Source organism: Chiloscyllium plagiosum, chromosome 21, assembly GCF_004010195.1.
Source record: "Chiloscyllium plagiosum isolate BGI_BamShark_2017 chromosome 21, ASM401019v2, whole genome shotgun sequence".
Lineage (NCBI taxonomy): Eukaryota > Metazoa > Chordata > Chondrichthyes > Orectolobiformes > Hemiscylliidae > Chiloscyllium > Chiloscyllium plagiosum.
The window spans coordinates 27,633,255-27,661,200 of record NC_057730.1 but is presented as its reverse complement, the minus strand read 5'-3'; the positions used below and the strand labels follow the sequence as shown (position 1 = coordinate 27,661,200).

At 38.4% G+C, this 27,946-nt stretch overlaps 1 protein-coding gene across 16 annotated transcripts in view; it reads left to right on the top strand.

Annotated features, from left to right (window-relative positions):
* The window catches only part of rbfox1 (RNA binding fox-1 homolog 1), a 1,725,607-nt gene that overhangs the window by 1,331,552 nt on the left and 366,109 nt on the right, over positions 1-27,946 (top strand). The window contains exon 1 of one of the 16 annotated variants that reach the window (XM_043711608.1): positions 18,761-18,934. The exons of the other annotated variants lie outside the window; for them this stretch is intronic. The gene's annotated coding sequence lies outside the window, so the exon portion shown is untranslated. Of the gene's footprint in view, positions 1-18,760; positions 18,935-27,946 lie in introns of those variants that run through there. 16 annotated transcript variants of the gene reach the window in all.

Sequence of the window (27,946 nt, the reverse complement as noted above, 5' to 3'; positions counted from 1 at the left end):
TACCATCTACAAAATGGATTGCAGTAACTCGCCAAAGCTCCTTCAACCACTCTTCCGAAATTCTGAACTTTGCCAACAAGTAGGTCAGAGGCAACACTTACGTGGGAACATCATTACTGGCAAGCTTCCCTCCAAGTCACACCCTGTTCCTTCATCATTGCTGGAACAGACTCGACAATGACATTGTGGATATATCTACACCACATGGACTCCCAGAGGTGGCCCCCCACAATATGAAGGATAAGCAACTAATGCTGGCCTTGCTAATGATGTTGACATCCCATGAAGGAACAAGGAAGACTAAAAAGCCAAGTTTGTAAGCCTCAATCCTCCGCATCAGTTTTCTGAACTCCTCTTTCTTAATTTTTTCTTTCCTTGCCATTGCTGAAATGCTTGTCTGTGCCTTCACAGTTTACTGATAGGTTTATGTGAATACTCTTCTAATGAGTCTCCCGTCCCTGCTCCTTAATAAATATATTTTTAAAAATCCTCTGTCCTAACCCACACCAGTTCAGATTATTCATTAACCCATTTCACATCGGCATTATACCTGCTCATGTTCCCTCAACACCTCCAATTTAAATTTCTTATTCAGGTTTTCTAATCCACACCCTCGTAATTGATATCTCGGTGTATATCTCTATGTCTACAACACTCCAAGAACCATCTGCCAGTCCTCAGTTTTGTCTTCTCGTGCATCCTTGCACACCACTGTTGGCAGCTATGTCTTCAGTCATTTAAGCTGAGTTTCATCCCATTAATCATTCAGCTTACCCTCCTCTTCTCTCACTTAAGCTGCTTCTCTCTCTACACTGTCTTCCGGTAAGTTGGCATGTGGAAATGCTTTGTCTTAGGCCTGGCTTCAACCCAATCAGGTTTGCCGTTTGTGGTGCAATACTACCCTTTAGCCTTCATGTTGTTCCAGTGTCTGAGCTGATACCTGCTATTATTGAACGAAGGGATACTGCATCTTCATTAGATATTTCTTGTTGCTCATCTCCTTCAAGCTGAGGTTGGCCAGGCTGTTGATATCTGCAAGGAAAATTGCCAAAGTGTTAGATTGAGCCAAGTGGGATGGGGGTGTGGTTAAAGTAGAAAATGAGAGGTCAAGCTCCCACACTCTATATGGAGGACGAGAATGAAGTAAATTTGAGGGGATGCATAAGGGAAAAACATATTGTCACCCTACATATTCTCAATGACACTGAATGTTATGGCCTAAGTATTGCCTTGCCCCGTAATGCGGAGCATAGTTTCCTCCAAACAGCTCCAGGGATGCAGATATGCCTTAGCCCACCAATTCTCTGCTGCTTTCTGTGTGTATGAGTGACGTAGACCTGCAAGACAGAGTCATATGCTTGGCCAACCGACCATATCTGGAAGTATGTGTAAACTAAGTGTGGTGGTGGTTACGAGTGCATTGAAATATTCAGTGTGAGTCCAGATTGCTGAAGGGCAAGTGCTTGGGTCTTGGTACATTGAGCATAGTGAACCTGGTGGTGTGATCAGCAGAGGACATTATTTGAAGATGTGTGATTGACCTTGACAACTCTCTCAAGATTATTGAACATTTTTCTGGCACTGTTGATATGACCTTGGGTCCAGACTCTCAGAGGCAGCTTCTATGACTGACTGCTTCCTTTAGAGAATAGGCTTTGAGGAGCCCAAAGCCTCCTGTGGAAAAATAATCTTTTTCCTCCCATCAATATCCTGTGTCAAAACCATCAGAGAACTTTTGAACCCTCTATCTCCAGCCCACTACTCCATTTTTGTCTCCTTCCAGTCCTCAGAGTTTCTGAGACTTTGTTCCAGTGCTGTAAGTCTGTGGCATCACCCCTTTGAAAAATGCCTCTAATATGTTTCTAAGCCACCTGCTGACATACAATGGGCGACATGTTGCATTGGGTTTCAAGCTGCAATCCTGTTAATGAGCAAGTCACACAGTATTTGCCCTCTCTGCTCAACTTGGCTGGAAACAAGTTCGTTGTATATCATAATTCTGAAGCCTGAAAATGGGCCCATTCCAATATTTAATCCCTAGTCAGTGTTCTCACATTTATTGTGTTTTTATTTGAGGGCATGTTAAAACATTATTGAATGGTTCCGTTTATTTTCCTCGAATTCAATTCTTTTAGAACGAAGACACCTGAGTAAGTAGAAGTGATTATTAGGTTTTTTTTGCTTGCACTATTGCTGTTGGCCTTGACAACTGGCTTCTGTGATCACCTGTGTATCAATGTGTATATGGTCGCAAATAACATTTTTAACTTGGTCTCCAGGCTAATCCAACAAATGCATTCTGTCCAAATGATAAAACCAATCCGCCATGTGTGAATGCCTCAGTGAGAGTAGTAAGTCCGAGTTACATGCTGCACGTGATGATAAATAAGTATCAGAACAAGTTTTCCCTAACCTTAAGCCCTGGGTGAGAAATAACCAGCTGGATCAGAATTGCTGTTTTAATCAAGAGGCACTAACTCAGCAAGGAATCCAGAAATTTGCATCTCTTGTTTTACTTTTACTTGCATTAAGACTTCACTTGTTGGAGGTGAAAGATTACCCACAGAGGGTTGAGTTTGAAAGAGACTGGAGCTAGCTTTGGAACAAACAAATGCATCATGTTTCAGTAACCTGTACAGAGCAATGAAGGAGAGAGAAAGCAACCTGCACTGATAACAGTAAGGATACTGAAAGCTTTTCTCTCCCTCTTTCAACCTCCAAAACCAACGCTGGTGAAAAAGCAACTTGACAAAACTCCTCATCAGTCACTGAGAAAGCAAGGTTTTCTGCACTTTTGCCCTCCTGAGGAAACAGTACAACAGCTAAACGGTGGAGTTATGTTTCACTCTTCCAATACAAGGACTGTCAAAACTTTAAACTGTCACTGTTTCTGCCTTCCTTTGTCTGCAGACAACTCCCTTTTTAAAAAATTAAAAAGAACTTACGCCAGTTCAAATGATAAAACTGCACTCTCTTTCACTCAAGAAAGCCTTTGGTATTGGCTCTTTTCTTTTGGACCCAGTTAACTCCATTTAATTGAAATGTGTTAGCGATGTGTTTTAAAAAAGGATCAAAAATATTTGTTGCAAACAACTGAAGGGGTTAAAAACACCAGAGCCGATCATTTCACTCTTCTGGTCATTACATGATATAAACAGCAATCGTAAATTGTGTCTGTTTAATGCCAATGAAACAACAACAATGTAGAGGCATATTTTTTAAACTAAAGGTAGTGATGAAAGCCTATGAGAAATGATGAGAATTCTTCAAATTGCATAAATGCGTTGCTCTATTATTGGCTCAGCCATCAATGAGGCGTGATGAGCACTGTTCTGGTATTCTGTTCACACACAACAGTCCTCTGTGGTTATTCATCTTTTGGCTTTCTTGATTACTTTCAGCCACCCATTCACACAAACCAAACACAAGCCCCAGGAGTAAAGCTGCAGTCTGCAACATGTAGGAAACGTTGACAGTATGTTCCCCTTTGTCCCCTTGAATCTTTGACAGGACAATTGCAGGGTGAATTGAAACCAGCAGTGTAGAATTATGCTGTATAACTCCATGCTACTTTTGCACTGCACTTCAGCCCTTGTCCTTTCTGTACTTTATCCTTCACCCACCCCTTTGTACTCAGCAGAATAGCAAGATTTGCCCAGTGATGAGCTCCCACTCAGCAGTTTGTTAATCGAAATAGGAAGTGACAGACTCAGTAAAGGAAAATCTCCTTGCTGAACAGCATGTATTACACCATCTGAACATTACTGTACTCCCTGCAACAGTTTGCACAGTGCCAAGAAAAACGTATTGATCTGCCTCTGTTTAATTTGATCAGGATAGAGCCCTTTTATTACAGCCTTTTCCATGCACTGTTATTTAAGATATGAGGTCAAGAACTATGCTGATGATTTTGGATTTGTAGAAATGCTGCAGTTGCATACTTGAGATAAGGAAAGGCAAGGGTACTGGAAGGATAATTAATAAACAAATTAATTACTTTCCCTGAACCTTTTATCAAAATATAACAAAAACAGCTGTACCAATAACTAAGATTTAACTCGGGTTTAAAAATAAACTTAACCTAGAGAGGTTTGCTGCATTCTGACAAAAGAAGTACAAAAGCACAGTGAAGATAATTAATCCTTTCATTAGACACTCCTCCTTAGCAAAGCAACATTTTGACCACCAACAGAGCTGTCAATGATTCCACTCTCTGTAATGTGCTATTGTGTGTGGGTAATGTCAATACACAGCCAACCCACTGCAATTTGCAAGTCTCTTCCTTGTTTGTTTGAATGGGAACTGGTGGTTGGGAATTTAAATGTGACTTCAATCATTTCATGTTCCATGTGAGCAGGTAGAGAGCCAAAAATGTGGCTGTTGTGTTTCGCCATGAGACGCGTTGGGGGTGGGGAACATATTCCTGTATGTTCCACTTGTATGGGGTGTCAAGGTTCATTAAAAGCAGTTTTTGGCTTTTTCTTCAATTCTGTGGGGGAAAGACGATGAATCAAAACAGGATTGTTCTGAGCATCTAGAAACATCAAGGAACTGCACCGTGAAATAGCAGGACAGGTTTGCAACCTTCTTGCTTACAGTTCACAAGCCACGCCATTCACGGTTGGATATGAGATGTGTGTGTGACGAAACACATTGTTATGCCAGTAGGGCGATGATTTCTTCCAAGAACTATCGTTACAATATAATGGCTGAACAATAAGACAGTGACATTTTTAGTGATGGTTGGTGTTTCCCTGTGGGGATCTTTTCCTCAATAATACTATGTGGTTGGCAGCGAAACAGCATGAAAACTAAACAAGTAGCTTTAACGCTATTGATCTTTGAAAATTTGACCATTGGGCCTAGTGAGATCATTGCAGGCTCTGACTTTCAGTCCATAGACAGCTGCATGACTGGGTGCACATCTGACCCTTCCTCAGGTCACTTTCCCTTGGTCGCCATGTAAATAGACCTCTGCGCAGCAAATGGAGTACACTGTAAAATGAAGCTGCCAAATACATTGAGCGTAGTTAATGTGACTGCTGAAAATTTGTTTCACCACAAATACCTATTCATGCTTTACTATAAACTACATTCATACTCTGTGAACCAACGATTAAAAAAGATGAGCATTGTTTGTTTAAAGCATTGCAATATTTACATGATTTAAACATTGCCTGTTTAACGCATAAGATTTTGTTGAACAGAGTCCAGATAGCCCTCTTTGCAGTCTGAACAATAACTTACAAGAATCAATAGAAATGTCTCCCATGAAGTTGCAATTTATTCTCGTGTATATACCATATGGCCACAAGAAGTAGGACCAAAAGTAGGCCATTTGGCCCCTTGAGCTTGCCCTGACATTCAATAGGATCATGGCTGATCTGAGATTTCCCTCATCCACTTTCCTGCATTTTGCCTGTAACCCTTGATTCTCTGACTGATCAAACACCTCTGCCTACACAGCTCTCTGTGGCAAGAAGTTCCAAAGAGTCCCAACCCTCAGAGGAGAAATTCCTCCTCATCTCAGTCTGTGAGCATGCCCTTCAGCCTTAGGCTCCCCCATGAGGGGAAACATCATCTCAGCATTTAGCCTGTGAAGCCCCTTAAAATCCTGTATGTTTCAATGAAATCACCTCACATTTGTCTAAGCTGCAAGGAGTAGAGTTCCAACCTGTGTATCCTTTGCTTATAAGACAGTCACTCCATACCAAAAATCATCTTAGTAAACCTTCTCTGAACTGCCAGAAATTATACCTTTGCTTAAATGGGGGATCAAAACTGCTCACAGCACTCCAGACGTCATCTCACCAGTTCCTTGTACAGTTGCAGTATGCCCTTCCTACTGTTATACTCCAACTCCTTTGAAATAAGGGCCAATATTCAATTAGCCTTCCTGACTATTTAAGTATCCCTCGGTGTTGCATCTTTCTACAGTTTTTCTCCGAACCTTTCTGAATTTCATCTCTCTCTCTCTCTCATTCCTTTTCTGTGTGCCTTGTTTGCACAAATTCACGAAGAAAGTAAAACTTGTTCGCTTTTCTTCCTATTAATTTCAGTGAGGCAAAAATCAGACAGCTTCTACATTGGGAGGCAGTCTCTTCTACTAAATTATTTTGCAAATGGTGACAGTGAAATTTATCCCATTGTTTCGCCTTTATTTATTGGTTTGGAATGATATGAGTGACTTAATTGAGAGGAACTGAACACTTTCCTTTGTCCTAAAGTTTTCAAGCATCGTTGTAATCCAGAAGAGTTTAATAGTTATCCATTCTTTGGGGTCATGCTATGGTTTGAGTCTACTTAAAGTGGAAGTTAAAAATCACACAACACCAGGTTATAGTCCAACAGGTTTAATTGGAAGCACACTAGCCTTCGGAGCGACGCTCCTTCATCAGGTGATCACACTGCAAATTTTTGCTATAAATTCTGTGTTACGATCGAGCCCTCCACTATCACCTGATGGAGTGTTGCTCCGAAAGCTAGTGTGCTTCCAATTAAACCTGTTGGACTATAACATGGTGTTGTGTGATTTTTAACTTTGTACGCCCCAGTCCAACACCAGCATCTCCAAATCATAAAGTGGAAGTGAAATAGATTCCAAATGGTGAGGGATTCAGGTCTGTTAAGTATTGCACGTTCAATGGATACATTTAAGAAGGCATTAGGCCATTAACCACATTGAAATAATGGGTAGGGTTCTGAGGAAAAAGTAGGATGGCACTGAGCAATGCTGCTTGTTCAGAGAGTCAGTGTTGAGTTGAAGGGCTGGATGGCCTGCTTCTACACTGGAACAATTCTGCAATCTGCTTTATGAGAAAGGGACTGTTTCACCTGACTTGACTGGGGCTGGATCTTAGCAGCGGTGTCATTTATGTTGAGTTTCATTGGAGGATTTGTCGACACGAACCCAAGCAAAATTTGTGTTATCTTCCCAAAGTTGCTTTACTCTCCATGTGTCACACTCTGTAAGTTTCTGGCCATTCCATCCTCCCACTCACCACAGGTGGAGGTATTGCCCACTGCTGGGACCTCTGGGGATTCCTGGTGTCAATACCGTCTTTAGAGCTCAGCTGTACACCCACGTCACGTCTGCAGCCACCATATGGTTTATTTGCCCTGGACTAGCCAGACAGAGGAGAATTCGCATCTCATTTTGCAGGTAGGGCCTCAAGCTCCCAATGGACAGTTTGTGTGTACAGTCCCTGAGAGGTTGGTGACTGATGGAGGCCCTGAGGAACAAGCGGTGAGCTGGAGCCATCAGGCTACCACGCTGACTTTCCTGTTTGGGAATCGTCACCAGGGTAAGAGAATGGGAAACTGCATATCTGCTGCAGTAATAATGAGCTTGTTAGTCATGCAAGTAAGCCTCTCACCATTCTCTGGTGAGAAACCCATCTTGACATTCAACCCTTATACCCTTCACGGCAAAGCCTGGCACTACCATGCCCATTGACCTAGCGTGCACTCAACACAGAACAATTAATCCGAGAGTAATAATGGCACATGGGAAATGGCTTAGAAAAATGTCGGAGCATGCATGATTTCCTTTGGCTGAGAACCCAAACTTCCAATAGCTTGATGAAACAGATGCAAAGAAAAATATTGCTCAATTGATACTTTTTCTTTGTTATTGTTATCTATTTTGTTAATGATCCAATATTTTCTAAACCAAAATAAAGATGCCTAGCACTGCAAGTTTTTGCTATCAGCAAGTTAAAGTTTGAGTTAATTGATACTTATGGGGTTGTAGTAACAGCAGTTATTTAAGAAATTTAGAAGTGGCTGGTTGTAATATTTTTCACAAGTGTTGTTGTTACTATAGGCTTCACTGATTCTCCACATGGTATGAAGAACCATTGGGGGGGTGGGCAGGGGTTTGGGGGTTGACATGATGTAGGATAGAAGGTGGTGTACAGTGCTATTCGGATGCACGCAGTCATTAGTTAGCACAGGGTGGGCATGGATGAGACCTTCTGGAAGTTATCTTTTGAAAAACTCCTGAATCCAGGCTATGGTTCATGACTCCTCTGAGGGGTCATGAGCCATGAGTCATCCTAAAATTGCATCTTGAAAATTGCAGGCTGATAGGAGATGTCAATGCATATGTTTGAGCCATCAAGCTCGGGACAGTGGGGCATGGGCTTGCTTTCTCCACCTTTCCCACCTGCTGACAAAAATAAGGAGCACCAGGATTGAGGGAGGGAATTCTGAAATTGGGCCTTAGTTCCACGATGTCACTCCAAATCCATGTAAACCAAGCCCTATATCTCCATTTTACCTGGTTAGTCCAGCTAATAGAAGATCTTCAAAGAAAATGCGCCATTCCAAATGTGCAGGAACTTGTGCTGGAACAGTAAATCTACATTGAGACCAGCTGATGCATTTCAGACCCCAGAGTAAATTTAATATCCAACGTGTTGTCCACAAAGCATCCTCAACCTAGCCACAAACTGTGCACGATATAGAACAGGACCATTTGTATTTCTCTCTAAGGAATCATAAGTAGCAGTCAGTTCCATTTGGAAGCATGCCTTTTTCTTCCATGGTTTTTGAAACTTTAAACATAAACGACCTCCGTAAGGTAACCTTTTGCTGCTGCTCATAACTTCCTAACACTTAGATCTGCTGCTACATTATTCCACTAATCACCTGAGTGCTCCTCATTGAAGTACTGCTGCAGGTGAATATCAGTCTATCTATTTCCATTGTTCCATAAATCACATTGCACCAAATGGTGAACTTCCCTATAAACACATTCCGAACAGAGAAACTGGAGTCATCCTTTTAGCTTCTCAGTTTCTTATACTATTCAATGAGATTGTGTTTAATCAGTGACCTAACTCCATTTACACATTTTTGCCTCCCTTTTAATACTTTTTGGCTAACACAAATCTATCAATTTCAGATTTAAAATAACAATTGGCCTGAAATCAGCTACCACTTCCAAAATGTTCCGGGCCTGGATTCTTGCTGTCAAGGTGGGTAACTTCAATCGTGAGATTAGGAAACAGTGCACTTGGAAATTGGGAACAAAATTGTTTAATATGCAGTCTTGGAAATGTTAAAATGGCAATATGATTGGCAGTTTTTCCAGCTTATGATAAGTTTTAATTTTCCAAAATGGCCTCGATACTCATCAAACAAACCACAATATTCTGATTTATCCCTAACTTGAAACTAACACTGCATCATATCTAGTTTTAGAATTATATGTCATTCCTGAGGCAAGCACCACAAAATTATATTACCAAGGATGCCATTGTACTAACATGTCTCCTGCGTGTGTGAGTGCATTGTCTTTATCTATGAAAGATATAGTATCATTTCCTACCATTTAAAAAGATGGAGTTCCATTGTCATATTTATTAACCCTTGGCCTCACCAGAATTTTAATTTGCACAGGTATTTGCCAAATGGGATCTGGTTCATTAGTCCTCTGTGTGTTACTTGTGAATGCAACTTACAAGAAGCATTTCAAACAGCTGGCTTATATCAAATACACATTATTAAAAATATATTTTTGGGACTCTACTAAGGCTGCACATTCAAAGTATATACATAGGCTGACAGCTCCTGACTAAACCTCATAACCTATTCCTATCAACCCCTCCCGCTATAAAACAAATCCATTGTTTTCTGTGGAAACTCAGTTTTGAATTCTGTCAAATATATGCAATCGTCACTGAATCTACAATGCATTTGTTAGCCTGTACGCTTGTAAATAGCCTGAACTTTGTAGCCATGAAGAAAACAGACAGGGCAATGTGTTATTAACTGATGATTTCACCAGTAAATTACAGTTTTCTTGCATAATGTTGTTGATTTGCACTGTGTGTTACTTGGTAAAAATACTATGAACTCAGTGAAAATAGTGATGAAATGCAATGTAATTTATTAAAGGCCACCTTAAAAAATGCAATTAACATGATATCAAACGAAACTGGCACAACTGATATAAATAAAGTCAACAATAAATTATGGTAATTTCCTTTGGCCTGAGCTGTCTATTTGCCAGGTTCTCTGGAGTCATTTGTGAAGGTGTTTTTATACATATTCGCTTTCAATGCATTCATTACCTGTTGAGGAATAATGTAATTTGATGCTATCTTATTCAACAAAAGAAAATACATGTATTCTATATAGTAGGACAACGCAAGTGATTCAGGGTTTTGATTCTGTTTAATAGAGGAAAAAGTAATAAGTTGGTTTATTGCATCTTTTATCAAATATGTGTTGTACAAGTGGGATTTAAAATGGGTTTAGAATTTACACTGTTTAGTTTAATACACAATTCCTTTGGAGTTAAAATGCTGCAGTCCTGCTGAAGTAAGTTGGAACCCTTTTTGTAAGTCTATTTTTGGGAATGCTGCAAGAGAAATTGCTACTGAGAGATGTTCATGTTTTCTCTGTTAGAGAAGGATTCATCGACATTGTTCCTTATAATAAAGACTGCACAGTAGTCAAACCACCCTAGCTGGCATGTTATGCAACGAAAAAATAAATGTGGATGTCAGTGTGTCCCATCACTTACCTGAGGACAGGATTTCTGGTTGATTTGTTTAAAAATGCAAGTTACTTCATTTTAGCTAGTTGGCAGTAACCCAAGTTATAAAGTTCTTTGACTTTGTGTTGTAATTTTGTTGAAATAAAAATCAGAATGAAGAGATTTCAAGACATTTTACTTCTATTTTCCTACTATTTTGAGTATATTAATGTCTTCCATTTCATGACAGTTAAATGCATTTTCCATGCCTTACTCCAATCAGAATGTAACCTTAACTAAGCCTGCTGACCACAAATACTGTATTAGTTTCATTTCAACCATCAAATGGAAAATTGCAAGTAATACATCTTACTTTTGACAATATAATTGATTTTCTATTGATTTACTTGACATCCGATGTTATCCTAATTCTGTTATTGAGCTTAATGCCAGATATTGTCAGAATATTTTTAAAAAGAGAAGAATGAAAGCAGTTGTTTTGTTGGAAAAATGAGGTTGGCAGGGTTCCTCTTTCCTTGAAATTGCCTCAGAACAGTGATAGCATCCAAGATATCATACTGTATCACTACATCAATTTCAAATCTGTTATTAATTTTATTTTCATTCACGATTACTGCAAAGCAGCGGCGTAGGTTATTCCGTGCAGCCTTTTGTTCTGTAAATGTGTGTGCTCCGAGGTCATATGTACAAGTCTCACTAACTGAAGAATTTATATTGAAGATCATAACATGGGTGTTACTGCTTAGTGAATTGTTTCTGTCATCTATATTTGCAAAAGGTCACCACCTCAGATTGTGAATCAAATTTGGAGCAGCCCACAATTGTGAGCATGTATTTTTTGCATTGGAAAATCATTTTGCTTTAAGTAAAAAGGTGATAGTTTTGTTTGTAAACCGTTACAATCCACATTTTCAGTCCTTTTTTTGTTATTTTCGGGTTAATTCAGCCCCTTTGTCTGGCAAATAGTATTTGGTTCATGTAAGTGTCGTCATCTTTGTTTTTCTTGCATCTGAATAATATATTTTATTGCCATGGTAAATGTTCAAATGTATGCTTGCCTGCCTGTAGTGGCTAATTAACTGATGATAACAAGGCATAGATGCCCTCTTTCTTTTCACAGGCAATCATATACATGACAGTTCTTTTATCTCCAGACAAAATTGACATGCTCCTCGACCCTCCTCTGTTTGCAATTTGCGTGTTGGCTGTGATGATGTCTTTACAAGAAAGTTAATTTTTTGTGGCATATAACCAGATATAATTGACTCCATGGACTCCAAAAGAATAACACTACATGTGACGAGTAGATTAGACAGGACCTTTTGCCTCTTCCAATGAAAACAGAACAGCCTCTTTTGAAGCTTTCAGAAAACTATTTAGCTCATTTATTTTTTGAACAATGTGTCTAAAAATCTTCCAAATAGAGAAATGAATTTTCCTTTACCCTGGAAACTTCCCATGACATGCATTAGTCTTTTTAAATATCATTTTTTTCCAAGTTAGTTCAAGACATTGAGTAGTTGAGACAAATATTAATAAAGATAATGTACTATACATTTTTAATTATTACAATATGTAATTCATAAGTTGACAAAATACACTGTTTCTAAGAATACTGTTTCTCTTTTTTGAGATGTCTTAAAGTTGATATACTTTTAAACAAATATAAATTACACCAAATTAATTTGTAAGATGAATCTTTAATCTGTGTCCTCAATAATTTTTTTTCATAATGTTCTGGAATAATTGTTCATTATTACAATGCTTATTATATTCTATATCCTATGGCTTTTGAAACTAAAAGGGTACTAGATAATTTCACAAAAGTTAAATGTCACTGAAGAAAAATATGTAAATATACTGAGGATTTGCATTGTCCAAGCAATTCTCTAAAAATCCTATCTAAAAAAATTAAATGGCTTCTCCAGCTTGTGAAATCTGTTGAATAAGCTCAAATTCTCAATTTGTTTAATGTGTGTTCATAAATCTATCAAGATTTATGAAGAAAACAGAAAAATGCTTCTGTTGAGTGTGCAGGTTAATGCACTTGCATAAATCGTTTCACAAAATTCTGCAATTTTGTCAGTCCATCCATATTTCCCAGATCACCTATTTACTACAAGTAAAGAAGCCTGGTTATTTAAAAAGATGGCATTTTTGTAAATTGACTGACATATTTTATCTCATCATTTAAATATTGAACCAGAATCTAGTATAAATGTCTAATATAAATGCATTATTGTAGTGTCTGTTATCCATTGTAGGGTTTCGAATGTCTTTGTTTTTACCCACTTAATTCAACTAAATATTAAAGAAGTTGTTCTTTTGCTGTATTCATGTTGAACTTCTCCCTGGGAATGAATTAAGCATATCCTTATGGGGAGAAGTAATGAATGCATTTCGTAGATAAACAATGAAACTTAATTTTAATTTTCAGTTGTATGAAATATTGAATTCTCCAGAATTTGTCCTGCCACGTTATTAATTTAACAATAAATAATCATGTTCAGAAAATGAGAATTAGGACTAAAATCTACCTCCTTCCTATAATTTTGACTGTATTTAATTGGGAAATGCAAAAGACTAATTTGTACAACAGAATGTTGGAAAATATTCTCCATGTCATGATAGTGAACCCCTCTTCATCACCAGTCAAAGCAAAAATAATAATTGAATAATCTATGTCGATACATTTCATGTTAACCCTGTTCTGGTCTTTGAATGGGTCCAGGCTTTTTCCGCAATTGCTTCCCTCAGGAATCGTGAATAATTTATTATTTGTGGCTTTCAGTTACAGGTAATGACAATTTTCCTTCTTTAAGACTTAATAGAATTTGTTTTTTTCTGCTGCCAAGATCAGCGATGTCTGCTCTTTGATAAATACTCTAATTGGTGTGCGACACAGTCATGTAAAACTACATGGCACAATTTAAACCATCCTTTATATGTCTAAAAATGTTTTCCCTTGTAAGTCATAAGATGTATAATGCATGGATTGTAGCACTGATATCTCAAAGGCTAAACCTGCAATGACTCTCCTTAGAGGATATTCCCATATCTCCATGTACAATCAATTTGCCTGGCGCCGTTTGAAATAATTATTAAACATATCAGCATAATGTGTGAAATTTTTAATGAATGTTTAAAATTTTTATTATGCTGTGCCAAACATTTATTCACAGTAAATGATGCGATTGAATAAGAACATAAAGTATTGAATAAGTACACACTTGGCCTCAACATTGGAACACATACCAGCCTCTTTTTTTCAATTTTCTCTTGGTCAATGGTATGCTATTATGACATATTATGATATATGGCATTAGCATTTTCAAGTGATATTCTATGAAAATCTTCCACTTATCTTTTTGAACCTACTGGCTTTTCTGTGTACAAATCACTAATGAAGCTATTTGTCAAAGCTATTTGTGATGATAAAAAGAATTTGAACTAGTTACCTCATTTGATAGCCAACACTTTCCTTAAATGAAGCATTGGTCCAGTTAGTATTTATATATGGATCTTAATGTAATGAAATATGAGATTAAGTGTTATAATTGCTCTGTATCCAATAAATTTGAAGGTTGATTGAATCTACTTTCCATTGCATTTCTATTGACTTTATTGAATATTAGTAGAATGAAATACAAAAAATTCATAAACTTTAGGAATTACCTAAAGTAATTTGTTCAGTTCATTTAAAAGCATTTTCTGTGTGGGAACATTGGAAGATTCATTTTCTTTTTAATCATATTTCAGATGTATCAAATAAAATTAAATTGCTGATAAAATTTCCAAATAATTTGCTGATATTTTTAAAAGGGATTTAAACTGTCAATTCTCCATTCAAAATTAAAATAAAATCACAAAACATTAATGTTCATTTTCCTATTTCTTTCCATCTATGTTATGGAATACTCCCTGTGCTTGGGGGGTTGATGTTTCTCTTCTGTCTGATTAGGAAATGCTGAATACCATAAGAATTAGAGATTTTAGAGATCAGCTACAGCACCTGATAGTACAAAGAAGGTAAAATGACCTCGTTTAAATGACAACACATTTCTGAATAGAATTGTAAGGTTCAGTCATTCTTTCAAATACATCATTTTGAGAACAACAAAGTTCGAAAGTTAAATTAGAAATAGAAATATCAATAAGTGGACTAATAAATTAATCAGTTGTCGCTTCCTGTTAAAGTATAATGCATTTAGGCCAAAGTCCATATGACTAATAATGGCATTGTTATACACAATGTGTCTGTGGTAGTGGATTAACTGATATTTAGGGAAGGCTTCATGACAACCTCACACGTAAATATGGGTTAGAGGTTCTCACTGTGGGAAGGTGGTCACTCACCTGCAATTGTCCCTGAATTGTGCTGCTGCACCTCTCATACTACCTCTGAAAAAACTCATCCAGTCATTGAAAAGGCATTGAGGAATGGCATGTCAGCCAGCTCTGCAAAATATTGTGTCAACCTATCTCCATTCCTGAGGGCTAATGTCCAGTCTTTAGCCTTTGATTGTGTCGACTATATATTTGTATGAACTTTGCTAAATATTGATGGACCTTTGGCCTCAGCAAGATATTTAAAGTTAAGGCTTTTTATTTATATATAATACAGAATATTCATCTGGAAATCAATTTGAAATGAAGGATGCTTTTGTATCTCATTAGTGGTAAGTTTGGAGGTGGAAGGGCGTGTAATTAGGTTGGGAAATAGATTGGCTGAATGCAGTCACCCTCTCCCTTTCCAGCAGAATTATGCTGTAGGCAGGAAGACCCATAGTTGACCTTCTGGATCAATCATGAATTGAGCTGTTAAGTGTTCAGTGAAGGACCAGTTAAGGGCCCCATTCTCATTGCAGCTGGCCTGAACCCATTGACATGAACCTGTCATCATGTGGCTTATCCAACAATGTGGGCAGGTATTACCTTGGACAAAGAAGGTGTCCTTCATAAAGGGACTGAACATGAGGCAGGGGGTGCCAGAGAAAGCTGGTCTTCACTCTTGCTTCCAAACCTGCCTGGTCCTCCTTGTCTTATGACCTCTTACATGTGCCCCCTCCAGGGCTTCCCTGGAAGGGTCTCTTACTGACTGTCCAGCCAGCTGACCAGACTCTCATTACTCAACAAGATTCTGCCTGTAATCTTGATTCAGTATTGTATCTCAAATGAATCTGTTAAACCTGCACCTTCTATCAATTGGTTAAAAAATAGTTCTCCTATACAACAACTGATTTCTGTCATTGTCAACATTTGGGTGTTTATAATTATTCTCTGTTCTGAAGTTACTTGTGTAATCCACAGGAAATGGGAATCAAAGATTGGGAAATAATCTCCTCTTGTTTACTAACTGAATAGAACACACGTGCACTGCTTATGCTCTTTGTGAGGCTTATGCTCTTTGTGAGGCTTATGCTCTTTGATAAATAAGATTTGGTAAACTTGTTGAAGTCTCAAATAGTTGCAACAAAATCCACCATTTGTTTGCAAGGAGAATCGGGTGAAAAAGTAAGCAAGATTTATTACACTTGTATGGAGCCATGGTGGTAACATATTTGAAGTACTATGTATCGTTTTGGTCACCTTACTTAAGAAAGAGTATGTACAATTGCATTTCAAAAACAGGTCACATTCCTGGGATGAAGGGATTGCCTTGTGAGGAAAGGTTGGATAGCGTGAGCCTATATTTATTGAAGTTTTGAAGAATAAGAGGTGACCTTGTATAAGATGCTAAGGGAATTGGACAAGGTGGGTATTGAAAGGATATGTTACCTGGAGCACAACATTAAAACCAGGACACACAGCTTAAAAGTAAGTTGTCTTCCATTTAAGATGGAGATGGAGTGAATTTTCTGTTCGAAATGTTGTTAGTATGTAGAATTCTCTTCCCTGGACAACAGTGGACGCAGGGCCCTGGAATATTTTAAGGCCCATATTAGATTCTTCATTAGGAGAAGTTGGTAACAGAAAATTAGAGTTAGGGCCACAATCAGATTCATCATGATTCTGTCAAATGGGAGATCAGGTTTGAAGGACTAAATGGCCTATTCTTCTCCTAAGTTGTATGTTCACATTGTATGTTTCCAATACAATTGGAAATAGCAATTCATAGTTTGTTTGCCCTAATGTATGATCTGTCTGAATGTTGCTCTGCTTTTGAGCTTTCAGTCTAATTACAGCTATTAAACAAAAAAAAGCAGAAAATTGAAGAAATGATTGCTGTATCCCCATAAATATGAAAAAATATTAAATAAAACTGAAAAGATGTTTTTTCTAGTCTAAGTAGATACCTTCATGCTAAAGTATTTACACATTCTCCAAAATGGGATCTTGATTTTAAAGAATGCTACATGGGATTATTTTCTGACCCAATATCTGCATACTGATAAGTTTTTTTTTAAACATCTAACAGAATACTTAACGTGTATGCTTAATGTTTGCTTAATGTGCATGTGTAACATTACTGGAGGACTGACTTAGCCAATGCTGAAAATGTAAGAATTATTGAATTAATAGAAATGCTCAGTATTATATGAATGTAGAAGGACCTTGAGCTGATTGCCGAATCCTTGGTTATTTTCACAGAATCTCAGAAATATTATAGTGCAGAAGGAGGCCATTTGGCCCCATTGGGTCTGCACCAACTCTCTCGGTTTAGCTTTGTCAAACAGTCAGGCTTTGTAACTCATTCAACTCAAGAAATTTCATGTAGTCAAGGCTTTCAGTCTGTTTAAAAGAGTAATTTTTAAAAAAAATCTTGAGTTTTTTTTAATGTTAACTCTTTGAAACTACAGTAAATATATACTGAAAATGTGTTGCTGGAAAAGCGCAGCAGGTCAGGCAGCATCCAAGGAGCAGGAGAATTGATGTTTCGGACATGAGCCCTTCTTCTTCTGCCTGACCTGCTGCGCTTTTCCAGCAACACATTTTCAGCTCTGATCTCCAGCATCTGCAGTCCTCACTTTCTCCTACAGTGAATAAATAATCTGGTACAGCATTTTACGTTTCGATATTCTATTCCATCTGAGTGTAATGCACAAGATGAAATTGACCATCTTGCAATTTGAGCAACTGCTTCTAAAATTCAGAGATGGGTATCAAAACATGTTTATAGATTTTTTTTGAAAGGTTTTGTTTTACTAAAATTCAATCCTGTATATTTTAGGCTCCATTCTTCTGCTGTAGTTTGCTAGTATGTACAATCGATTCAGTCCATATTAAAGACAGCTTGATGACCAAACCTTGTTGGCTTCTCGTTTGAAGTATCTTTCTGCTGAAAGTGAAATGGCTCCCGATGTAATTTAACAATGAGTCCTATTTTAAAAAAAGATACATCTTGCAAAAGGCTCTTGATTTGTTTAGTTAGAATTTATTTTTCAAATTAAACTCTAGCAGCTATGATGCTTAATGATCTAATTCCAATATCTTGCTTGACAGATGTTACTTATTAAGGTACTTACATATTTCATCTTAAGAAATGTCTGGTCTTGAATTATCAGATGGGTAAAGAGAGAACTTTTGGTTAACTTTACATTCCAATTGGAAATTTCAACAATAAACTTCTGTTTTTATATTCTCCTTGTACAAACGCAAACTCTCAGCTGTTGCAAAATCAAAATGAAGAAATGTTTGCAATTTTTAAAAATATTTTTACAAATCATTTAAGTAGAAAAATCTCTTTGGCCTCATCAGAGGGATGTTAGGTGAATTTCTCAGTTAAAAAGCCTGAGGTTGTTTTTCAAAAAAATATTTTTCCATTATGTAGAAATGCCTGTTTCCCACAACCTACACAGTAAACCAAGTGCACTGTGAAATATATTCATTGTTACAGTACAGCAGGAATGGAGGATAGCAGTCATCAGTAATAAAGTACAACAGTTGAAGGGAGACCGACGACATTACCTGCATTATTTAGGTTGCCTTTTTCATTATGGTTGGGGAAATAGGCTGCAATTCGATTATGGTGTGATTTGGGGGGTGGAATTATTCAGCGATCAGTGACCCTCCTGCAAGCGGTTCACATAAGAAGTCAACTCAAATGAAGTTTACAGTGTATTATTCAGACTGAATGCTGCTTTACTCTGCAATCAGGATTCTTCATTTTATATATTTTGTAATTGCTTCCTAGTTATTTATATCTCAGGGCAAAAGGATTGGCTGGCTTGTATTGGAAAGAGCTGAGTCAACCAATAGTGTATGTTCCCCACCCTTCCATAAGCTTCCATTGTAGCTGTGAGAAACAACATGATTAATGACAGTGAAGGAAGCTGGCTACAGGATTGCTAATTTCCTATCCCTCTCTCCAAATACCCCTGGTGTATTTTGAGGATTTTTTTAACGTAGCTTTGGAGCAAATCACTTCCAATTCACTTCCTTGTGACCAACCAGCTCAATTCTTGCAGGAACTAACAGTACAGTGGGGTGAGTTTGCTTTAAAAACAAAAAAAATGCAATTACTGATGAGATCCTGTAATGGATTAAAATAAATGATTTTGACTATATCGTAGTAAAAGAGAACCTGGTAAAGAAAATCAACGTATCTTTTTGCTTGGCAAGAAATCTTTGGCTGCTGACACAGTTGCATTTCAACTGAATGCTATGTTTCTTTTATACAAGTTAATAGAAATTGGCCCTTTAGAAACCTTGATTGCATGGAAGTGCACAAATTGCTATAAAATGTGAGATAATGATATGTAATTGTAGAAGCTGTTTCTCTCCCGTTAAAACCAAGAATTTCTTCTTCACAGCATTACTTTGTTTTGAAAATTATGTAGCAAGTGGTAATACGATTTGAACATTCTTGTTTGAAATGAGTAAATAGGATTCATATAATATTTTTTCTCAACTTAAGCATTTAAAAGGTATTTTGTGTATTAGGTCACATTTCAATCTCCTCCCTTTACAACTGCAATTTATGTTGCTATCACACACTTTACCTTGTCTGTATGCACTTTAGACAGTCCAGTTTTTGATTGGCATACAAAATCATGTATTTCTTCTTATCACTTGGACATGAAATGGGCATGTTTTATTGAAGGCATGTTTCTTCAAAAATTCAGATTTAAAAACAATTTTGTTCTATATCGTATTTCACAGGTTGTCTTTTAATTTCTAAGCTGAAAATGTGTTGCTGGAAAAGCGCAGCAGGTCAGGCAGCATCCAAGGAACAGGAGAATCGACGTTTCGGGCATAAACCCTTTTAATTTCTAAGACCTGTTTTCATAAATGTGCAAAAATTGTTCCTTGTTGATAAGAAATCAGGCAGAGGTTGCTCTAAAAACTGCAAAGTAACAATAAGTGGGAATGAATTTTTTATTTTAAAGTGCTCTCTCCTCTGAGGCAGAAGGCTTTGGGTTCAAACCCACTTGAAAGCCTTGAGTATATGAAGTAGGCTGCTACTTTACTGTAGCACAAAGGGAGTGCTATATATTTGGAGGTGCTTTCTTTCAGATGAGATGCTGAATTGAGGAATTGTCTTCACAAGTAAATATATTGGATTTCAAAGCCCTATTTGAAGACTGACAAATAAGTTTTCTATGTTTCCTGGTCAACATTTTATCTCTCAAACAATGCATAAAACACAACATCTGATCACTTGCAGTATTATGGTTTGAAATCAGCTGCCACATTTCTTACATGACAGCAGTATCTAAACTTCAAAAGTACTTCATTGACTGTGACGTTATTTGGCACTCTCCAAAGCTTTTAATACCGTGTATGTATCTGAAGTCAAAGAAGATTCATTAATAAGTGACATTCAATCAAATGAATGATTTATTGTCACGTGTACTCTGCAATGAACAACACTGTAAAACAGAGTTTCAACTTTTGCCACATTCCGGAGCCATTTTAAATAGATTAAGGATAAACAGAATAAAACAATATGGCTGCAAGACAATCCATCTTGGTTCTGCCACCTCCTCCATGAGTCCTGAGCCAGTTGACCAACCTGCGCTTCCACCTCTCCACTGCCTGTGGACCCCAACATCGGAGTCGCTACTCTCCAAGTGCCATCTTTTCATGGCTGGTCCACTTCACTGATGGGCCACCATGCCAGGTCCCGTTCTGGATCCACGCTATCCCTATGACCAAGGGTCTCTGGCCCCAGTGCCATTTTGTTGATAGGCCTAGAGCCGGGCCCTCCTGGTTATCACAACTAGGAGTCCCTGGTTCCACTGAAGCTGCCACTTTGTTGAAGCCTGCATTCCCTGCTCCAGGCCTATCGCAACCTGTAGTCCCTGGTTCCACCGTCAGGCCAAGCTGATGCCTTGCCAAGATTCCTGCTCTGGCCACTCTCCTCCATGATGTCAATTTTGCCGCTGCTGTTGACAGGAAGCAGATGAAGATAAAGAAAAGCAGAATGGGTAAGGGAAGAAGGGAGGGAACAGATGGGCCCTGGAGTGTGAATGCTGCCAACCTTGAGGATGCCGCCATCTTGCAATTCTTCCTTTAGCAAATCACAGGCCACATATGTGCTTGAAGAATGAGTTGCAGTCATGATGTTCCAATTATGAGCTACTTTAATTTATATTCTAAAAACACACAAAGTTATTTGCAGTTGCCTTATTAGTTTGGTTTCTGTATGAGCTGAGTGCTGGTTGCAGTTGTGCTTACTTACAACAATAAATAAGCAAATAAAATGACTGACTCTCCAATCTGTAATTCATTTGGAGGGTGTGCTGCATCTAACGTTTTTAGTGAAAGAGGGCTGCTGATCAAATGTTGCCTTTAGCATCTGTGGAAGCATTCATCATCATATCAACAATTTTAGCACGTGAGTGGCCAAAGGGGAAATACTGGAGATGTTCAGTGATGAACCAGTTAAAATGCAGAAAACATTGTAATAGAATATGATCATCCAAGCCACCATACTGGAACCCCCAAACAGTAACATAAACATTCAATCCCTTCATCACTGTTGAACAGTAGTTCTAGCATATACTACCCACAGAAATACACTGGAGCAATGTGTTCAGTTTCTTCAGCAGCAGCTGCCAGATCTGCAGGATTTTAATTCATGGGATTTGTTTTCATCTCTTAAGTCCCTTCTGCAATCACACATTGTGCAGACTTGAATATGTATTGCCTTTTTTGTTCATCATTGCTGGATCAAAATCCTGGTACCCCCTACATTGTAATTGTATGATACACTTATGGAGCTATACAAGATAGGTTAGCTCATTCAGATAGATGGCTGGTTTTTGATGCAGACTAGCACCAACAATGTGGGTTCAGTTTCTGTCCTAGCTGAGGTTATCCGGAATGACTCACCTTTTTCAACCTCTCTTTTGCTTGATGCCCGGTGACCCTCAGGTTAACCCACTGCCAGTCATCTCTGTCTCCAGTAAGAGAGCAGCCGTAAGAGAGCTCCAACGGACTATGGTGACTTAACCTATTAGAGATTTGAGAAGAAGACTCACCATCACCTTCTCAAGGCAGTAAGGAACGACCAGTGAATGCTATGAACACTCTGATAATGTTCAATTCCTAAGCTTGTGCTGCATTTGTATCATTTACAAAGCCTTATTTAAAAACTTAATTGCTGTAATTGGGTGAACTCAACGCCTAGTTGGTGTGCTGAGTGGTAGCAGGAAGCAGGAATGACTGCAGGTGATGAGTGATAAATGCAGACAGCGGCAATGATGGGGGCCTGCCTTTCTCTGCAGAAGACAGCAGGTAGCACCTCTGAGAGCCTGCAGCCTGGCTGAGCACAAAATGACCAAACAGCCAACTGTGGTGTGATGTACACAACCTGGCACAGTAACCCTGGGGTCTCAAGAGTTGTCTCTTTATTAACTTTTGCTAACATTGAACACAATACCTATATGCAAGCATGCATAAGCATAAGTTCAGGAGTGCCTATTTGCTGATTTTAAAATGACATTCTCATCCTCCCATTCCCATTAACTAGCTTCTCAAGCAGTCTGTTAATTGTTTCTTGACTCCTACCCAAAATTTTGAAAATTGGTAACATTCTGGAGGTGTCAGAATTGAGAGACACTTTCTGAGAAAGCAATCTTCAGTTTGTGCCCTGACCATTTTGATTATAGGCTCTAATAATTTTCGGACTGCAGCTGTTATTCTAAGTGCTGTATAATTTCCTGAGTTACTTATGCCCCTTTTCTTCACAGACAGGGTGACGTGCACTTTGCCAAAGTGAGAGAACGTCAAGAGATCATAGTTAGGGCATTTGTAATACTCTAAACTGATTTCTTTATTATCCATGGACAGAAAGGCATTGTTGTAAAAATAAAACAAACCTAGACACAAAAAGGAAATTCATTACTTTTTTTGACGTGGTTGTCATTTATCCTCATGAAATTTAAAATCTCCCATTAAAACCAGTGTGCTGTTACTTTGTGCATGTCTAATCTCTGCATTTATACAATCTACTACTTAACAGTTGCTACCAGAGGTTCTGTGCTTACTATAATCCTCACTTTTTGTCTAGAATTCAATTGTTTCCATTCTCCACTTATCTCCTGTTATATTCTCTCCCATTATTGAAGTGATGTCAGTCCTAACCACTAAAACTACTCTATCTTTTAGACTATTTTCTCTATCTATCCTTATATGCTGGTATATTTAGTTCATAGTCCTGACTGTCTTATGAGCCTGATTTAGTATTATCCACTTTGTTGTACCTTCCAAGCCGAAATTTTCCCTGCAGTTTATTTTGTTTGTTTCAGTAATCCCCCTCTTTGATATAAAATGTTTATTTGAACCACAGACCTTAATCTGCCCCTTTCCACTTACGTTTCACTTTCACATTTCTTGTTTCTCATCATTGGTTTAATTGTTTTGCACTTATTGGATTTTTTTATCTGTGGTGCTTAAAGCACAACTTTTGCCCCCATTTCTAATGTTCTTATTTATGTTCAAAGTATTATTCATACTGCATTTTCCACATGAGTCTTCCATCTCCCACACTTCCGAATTTAAAGCTATGACTGCCTGATTAATCTGTTTTGCTAGGACCTTGGTACTGGTACCATGTGCCACATGAAACAGTACACCTCTTACCTATGCATTATACATTCACCTCCTTCATCTGCTTGTCTCCATGCATTATGGCTCTGTCAATGATCGAGAGATTCTGTGCATTGAGACTGCAGAGCTATTCTATTTTTACATTATTATCATTGTAGTGCCTATATTAATTGTTTATTTATATGAAAGCTGCTTACCCACTAACACTATTTTAGTGCAGTACGGATGGTAGAAATTATTTTTGATATTTAAACCATCATACATCTAAGGAAAAGCGTGTATGTGGTGGAGAGAGAAGGTCAATGGATCTGTCACTGTGCTTTGACAGGGTGAGTGGAGAATGGGGACCACTATGTGTATCTGTTGAAGAAGATTATTGCAAACACAACCAATTCCTTGCAGTTCTGTTGTAAGCTAAAATGAATACATCATTCGAACAATAGATTTTATACTTGGCTATGATTTGATCTGTGGATTAGCTCATGATATTTCATTACAAATATTGAATTCCTCAGTTCTTCCTTTATGTTCAAAATCTCTGTATCCATCTGTCTGCGTGATTTCTTCCATTCTGCCAGCCTGTTTTTATTTGATTGTTCAAATAAACTTGAATTGAATTACTTAAAAACATGGTGAAATCTTCAGAAAAGAATGCTGTGGTTGTTTATTTTTAAATCGACTTTAAGAAATATTCATTTTGCAGAGCTGTTCCATCAATTTATTTATGTTGATTTAATCCTTCCTCATACTCCAGGAACTGAACTCATCGAAATACTTAGGCAGTTCCTTGCACCCAGCCATTATTGACCAATATACACCTCTGTATGGATTCTGCAATATTTTGTGTCATCATCCTTTTGGTACAAAGCCTCTTGCTTGGAGTGGTTGAATATCATGGCCACATTGCTTTGAGTTGCCCACAGAAATCCTGGGACTGAGATAATATGTTTTATCTAACTTTATCATGGGTTACATTCAACATTAAAATGCAGAATTTGCTTTCAGTTTAATCTGAATGATAGGATGTTTGCTTTCATTATTTATTTTCCTATTTGTATGTGTGTGAACAAACAGCACTTGAACTTATGATCCATTTGAAAGACTTCAAAATATAAGAAAGCCCTGAGGTTGCTATGGAGATAATTACCTGTGGGTGGGGCTATGCTGAACAGAAGCTCAGAACTGAGCAAAAGGCTAATCCAGATGTGGTAATTAATTCAGAGGATTTACAAAGTTCAGTGCAGGTGAGGCAGCTTGAGGTGCAAAAAGGAATCTGAAAAAGAAAGGCAGGAACAAGAAAGAGATTTGGAAATGTAAAGCCCTTGAGAGAGAAGAAAAATGAAAAATACATAGAGCGTGAGAAGGGAGGAAAGTGCAAAGGAGAGAGGGAGAGATCTGCAAAAAGAGAACAAATGCACATAGCATGAGCAACTAAAAACAAAGCACAGGTTACAGGGTGAAAGAGTTCAGAGAAAGAAAGTTGTATTTGGAAGTTTGATTTAACCACAAATCATCAATTAGTTTCTAAATTCACAGGAAGAGTGGTGGCATTTTTAGTCTGAGAAAGTTGCTGTCTACTTGAAGTGGCCAAAGGGTTCATAGACTCTTATGCTACAAAGTATGCTGATGGGTAAGGGTATGTCTCAAGTCTTCCACAAAAACAGTCTTCAGATTGTGAAACCATTCAGAGACATTCAGGTGTCAGATGGGAACCAGTGTGAAAACTTGATAAACAGGAAATTTGGCATTGGGAAAAGTGTTGCTTTAAGGAAATGATTGATGTGAATCATTTGGCAAAAATGGTCATTTCAAACCTAAAAGTGAAGGACAGGAATTAGTCTTTTTTTATTTCCGTTGAAATAAACAAAAACAAGAATTGCTGGAAAAGCTTATCAGCATCTGTGGAGAGAAATCAGAGTTAACATTTCAGGTTGAGAGATCTTCCCTGAGAGTGCTTTCTCTCCACAGATGCTGCCAGACCTGCTGAACTGGACCAGCAATTTCTGTTTTTGTTTCTGATTTCCAGCATCCATTGTTCTTATTTTGCCTTCATAATGAGTATATCATGTAAAAATGTTGAAACAATTTTATTTTTATTTTATTTTCAAGAGGGTAGTCATAGTAGTAACAACAAGGATGTCTCAGAGGAATGTTCTCACGGGGGAGAGGGGCCAGCAAGAAGTCATTGTCCACATTGGAACCAACAATATAGGAAGGGAAAAGGTTGAGACACTGAATGGAGATTACAGAGAGTTAGGCAGAAATTTAAAAAGGAGATCCTCAAGGGTAGTAATATCTGGATTGCTCCCAGTGCTACGGGCTAGTGAGGGCAGGAATAGGAGGATAGAGCAGATGAGTTCATGGCTGAGGAGCTGGTGTATGGGAGAAGGATTCACATTTTGGACCATTGGAATCTCTTTTGGGGTAGAAGTGGCCTGTACAAGAAGGACAGATTGCACCTAAATTGGAAGGGGACTAATATACTAGCAGGGAGATTTGCTAGAACAGCTTGGGAGGATTTAAACTAGTAAGGTGGGGGAGTGGGACCCAGGGAGATAGTGAGGAAAGAGATCAATCTGAGACTGGTACAGTTGAGAACAGAAGAGAGTCAAACAGTCAGGGCAGGCAGGGACAAGGTAGGACTAATAAATTAAACTGCATTTATTTAAATGCAAGGGGCCTAACAGGGAAGGCAGATGAACTCAGGGCATGGTGAGGAACATGGGACTGGGATATCATAGCAATTGCAGAAACATGGCTCAGGGATGGGCAGGAATGGCAGCTTAATGTTCAAGGATACAAATGCTACAGGAAGGATAGAAAGGGAGGCAAGAGAGGAGGGGGAGTGGCATTCTGATAAGGGATAGCATTACAGTTGTGCTGAGGGAGGATATTCCTGAAAATACATCGAGGGAAGTTATTTGTGTGGAACTGAGAAATAAGAAAGGGATGATCACCTTATTGGGATTGTATTACAGACCCCGTAATAGTCAGAGGGAAACTGAGAAACAAACTTGTTAGGAGATCTCAGTTATCTGTAAGAGTAATAGGGTAGTTATGGTAGGGGATTTTAACTTTCCAAACATCGTCTGGGACTGCCATAGTGTTAAAGGTTTAGATGGAGAGGAACTTCTTAACTGCTTACAAGACAATTTTCTAATTCAGTATGTGGATGTACCTACTAGAGAAGGTGCAAAGCTTGACCTACTCTTGGGGAATAAGGCAGGGCAAGTGAATGAAGTGTCAGTGGGGGAGCACTTTGGGGCCAGCGACCATAATTCTATTCGTTTTAAAAGGATAGACCAGATCTAAAAGTTGAATATCGAAATTGGAGAAAGGCCAATTTTGATGGTATTAGGCAAGAACTTTGGAAAGCTGATTGGAGGCAGATGTTTGCAGGTAAAGGGACGGCTGGAAAATGGGAAGCCTTCAGAAATGAGAATCCAGAGAAAGTATATTCCTATTAAGGTGAAAGGGAAGACTGGAAGGTATAGGGAATGCTGGATGACTAAATAAATTGAGGGTTTGGTTAAGAAAAAGAAGGAAGCATATGTCAGTTATAGACAGGATAGATCGAGTAAATCCTCAGAAGAGTATAAAGGAAGTAGGAGTATACTTAAGAGGAAAATCAGGAGGGCAAAAAGGGGACATGAGGTAGCTTTGGCAAATAGATTAAGGAGAATCCAAAGGGTTTTTACGAATATATTAAGGACAAAAGGGTAACTCGGGAGAGAATAGGGCCCCTCAAAGACCAGCAAGGCGGCTTTTGTGTGGAGCCACAGAAGATGGGGGAGATACTAAATGAATATTTTGCATCAGTATTTAATGTGGAAAAGGATATGGAAGATATAGACTGTAGGGAAATAGATGACATCTTGCAAACTGACCAGATTACAGAGGAGGAAGTGCTGGATGTCTTGAAATGGTTAAAGGTGGATAAATGCCAAGGACCTGATCAGGTGTTGCCTAGAACTCTGGGGGAAGCTAGAGAAGTGATTGCTGGGCCTCTTGCTGAGATATTTGTATCATCGATAGTCACAGGTGGGGTGCCTGAAGACTGGAGGTTGGCAAACGTGGTGCCACTGTTTAAGAAGGGCGGTAAAGGCAAGCCAGGGAACTATAGACCAGTGAGCCTGTCCTCAGTGGTGGACAAGTTGTTGGAGGGAATCCTGAGGGACAGGATGTACATGTATTTGGAAAGGCAAGGACTGATTCGGGATAGTCAAAATGACTTTGTCCGTGGGAAATCATGTCTCACAAACTTGATTGAGTTTTTTGAAGAAGTAACAAAGAAGATTGATGAGGGCAGAGCAGTAGATGTGATCTATATGGACTTCAGTAAGGCGTTCGACAAGGTTCCCCATGGGAGACTGATTAGCAAGGTTAGATCTCATAGAATAAAGGGAGAACTAGCAATTTGGATACAGAACTGGCTCAAAGGTA